The sequence below is a fragment of the Oncorhynchus keta genome, unplaced genomic scaffold, assembly GCF_023373465.1.
Source record: "Oncorhynchus keta strain PuntledgeMale-10-30-2019 unplaced genomic scaffold, Oket_V2 Un_contig_14787_pilon_pilon, whole genome shotgun sequence".
In the NCBI taxonomy this organism is placed as follows: domain Eukaryota; kingdom Metazoa; phylum Chordata; class Actinopteri; order Salmoniformes; family Salmonidae; genus Oncorhynchus; species Oncorhynchus keta.
In genome coordinates this window covers 81,847-85,165 of record NW_026278948.1, presented here as the reverse complement: position 1 = coordinate 85,165, position 3,319 = coordinate 81,847, and the positions used below count along the sequence as shown (strand labels likewise).

The 3,319-nt window shown below is 42.2% G+C and overlaps 1 pseudogene; it reads left to right on the top strand.

Annotated features, from left to right (window-relative positions):
- The first annotated feature begins 1,546 nt into the window (after positions 1-1,546).
- On the top strand, positions 1,547-3,319 carry LOC127906091 (E3 ubiquitin-protein ligase TRIM39-like; annotated as a pseudogene).

The window sequence follows — 3,319 nt, the reverse complement described above, 5'->3', positions numbered from 1 at the left end:
CAACATTATATTTGAGTCAAAGAGTCAAGCTTGTAAAAGTGGCATCAATTTCAGAGGGTCTATCCCTTTAAGAGGCGAAGTCATCATGGTAGGAAATGGTTCAAGTCAGGGAAGGGCTTAGTGACATCATTTTGCTGAAGTGAAACTCAACTGGATAACAACAACAAAAAAGTAAGTCAGAGTTGTAGAATCACTGCTCCTTTTTCTCTGCTTGGAAGACAAAATACTTATGTAAGGAGAGAGAAAACACTTATGCTAAGCTAATACTTGTTTGTTTGTAATTTATATATATATATGTGTGTGTATTAATGTATTTCACACTGAACCTTAACCGTTTAATACATGAGAATTCAACTTCAGGAAATATCTTCATGTGGATGTATATGTGAGAACCTCGCCACATATGCTTACAATATACGGAGCATTCGGAAATGATTCAGACCCCTTTACTTTTTCCACATTTTGTTACGTTACAGCCTTTCTCTAAAATGAACTCAGTTGTTATATTTCCTCATCCATCTACACACAATACCCCATAATGACAAAGCAAAACGTTTTTATTTTTTATTTTTTAAATGTCTGCAAATGTTTTTTTGTTTTTTTATGCAAAAAAATATCACATTTACATAAGTATTCAGACCCTTTACTCAGTACTTTGTTGAAGCACCTTTGGCAGCAATTACAGCCTCGAGTCTTCTTGGGTATGACGCTACAAGCTTGTCACACCTGTATTTGGAGAGTTTCTCCCATTCTTCTCTCAGATCCTATCAAGCTCTGTCAGGTTGGAATGGGAAAATCGCTCGCTGCATAGCTATTTTCAGGTCTCACCAGAGATCTTAGATTGCATTCAAGTCCAGACTTGTTCCGAAGCCACTCCTGTGTTCTCATGGTTGTACAGTGCCTTGCGAAAGTATTCGGCCCCCTTGAACTTTGAGACCTTTTGCCACATTTCAGGCTTCAAACAAAGATATAAAACTGTATTTTTTTGTGAAGAATCAACAACAAGTGGGACACAATCATGAAGTGGAACGACATTTATTGGATATTTCAAACTTTTTTAACAAATCAAAAACTGAAAAATTGGGCGTGCAAAATTACGTACTCTCAGAAGGCAGCCTGACCTCCGCCCCCTTTTTCTCAGTCTTTTCTTCACGCAAATGATAGGGATTTGGGCCTGTTCCCTGGAAAACAGTATATCCTTTGCGTCGGACTCGTTAAAGGAAAATGCTTCTACCTGAGGTGAGTAATCGGCTGTTCTGATGTCCAGAAGTTATTTTCGGTCTACAGTTGGTAGAGCATGGTGCTTGTAACGCCAGGGTAGTGGGTTCGATTCCCGGGACCACCCATACGTAGAATGTATGCACACATGACTGTAAGTCGCTTTGGATAAAAGCGTCTGCTAAATGGCATATATTATATTATATTATTATTATATTATTATTATATTATTATTATTATTATTATATTATTATTATTATTATTATTATTATTATATTATTATTATATTATTATTATTATTATTATTATTATATTATTATTATTATATTATTATTATATTATTATATTACTGATCTCAGCGTAAATAGGATCACTTCCAGGAAGTTGTCTCCGGTTAAAGTCACAACCATCAACCCAGAAGTTGACCTACACCTCATCAAACCAGGAGAAGTGTCCTGTGATGTCTGTACCGAGGGTGAGCACAAGGCCCTGAAGTCCTGTCTGGCGTGTCTGGTCTCTTACTGAGAGACTCACCTGGAGCCTCCTCAGAGAGTGGCGTCCTTGACGAGACACAAGCCGATCGACCCTGTGGACAACCTGGAAGACAGGCTGTGTCAGACACACAGCAGACCCCTGGAGATGTTCTGCAGGAGAGACCTGACGTGTGTGTGTCAAATCTGCACTGAGACAGACCACAAGACTCACAAGACTGTCCCTATAGAGGAAGAGTGTGGAGAGAGGAAGGCTCAGCTGGAGAAGACTAAAGGGAAAGTGCAGCAGATGATCCAGGAACGAAAGCAGAAGATTCGGGAGATAAAACACTCAGGCGACCTCAGCAAGAGAGATGCCGAGAAAGGCATAGCAGATAGTGTGGAGGTCTTCACTGCTCTGGTGCGGTGCATTGAGGAAAGCCAGGCTGAGCTCATCGAGGTGATTGAGAAGAAGCAGAAAGCAGCAGAGAGGCAGGCTGAAGAGTTTATCAAAGAGTTGGAGCAGGAAATCACCGAGCTACAGAGAAAAAGCACTGAACTGCATCAGCTGTCACACACTGAGAACCACCTCCACCTCCTTCAGAGTTCCCTCTGCAGCCTTCCACCTACCAAGAACTGGTCTGAGATCAGTGTAAACAAGAATCCGTGTGGGGCTCCTGTGATGAGAGCTGTGTCTGAGCTAGGGAAGACGCTCAAGAAAGAGATGGAGAAGTTGCCTGAAATCGAGTTGAAGAGAATCAGACAGTGTGCAGTAGATGTGACTTTTGATCCTGATACAGCACATCTCTGGCTTATCGTGTCTGGTGATGGGAAACAGGTGAGATATGGAGACGGAGCACAGAACCTCCCTGACAACCCCGGGAGGTTCAACACTGGCGTCTGTGTCCTGGGAAAAGAGGGCTTCTCCTCGGGGAGATTCTACTACGAGGTGCAGGTTAAAGAAAAGACTGAATGGACATTAGGAGTGGCAAAAGAATCCATCAACAGGAAGGGGTCTTTTACATTCTACCCGGGGAATGGATTGTGGACTGTGGGGCTTTGGGATGGGGAGACGTACGAGGCCCACAATAAGAAAGTTGACGTTCTGTCCCTGAAAGAGAAGCCCCAGAAGGTAGGGGTGTTCGTGGATTATGAGAAGCGAGAGGTCTCCTTTTACAATGTGGAAGCCTCGTCACATATCTACTCTTTTACGGGCTGCAACTTCACTGAGAAAATCTATCCCTTTTGTTACACACATGTAAAAAACGAGGCCCCATTGATCATCTGCCCTGTAAGTCACGCTGACTGAGTTTTCACCTGAGTCACATGACCTGAAAAGAGAACCCGCAGTCTGAGTCACATGACCTGAAAAGAGAACCCACAGTCTGAGTCACATGACCTGAATAGAGAACCCACAGTCTGAGTCACATGACCTGAATAGAGAACCCACAGTCTGAGTCACATGACCTGAATAGAGAACCCGCAGTCAGTCACATGATGAAGCATCACTAAACATAACCAACAATCACAACAACAAAATAATGACCAAAACGTATTCTAGAGGGTTTAGAACTTTGAGATCTGAAAGCGTGAACTGTCTACTATCTGTGATAAAAAATTTAAAAAACTTT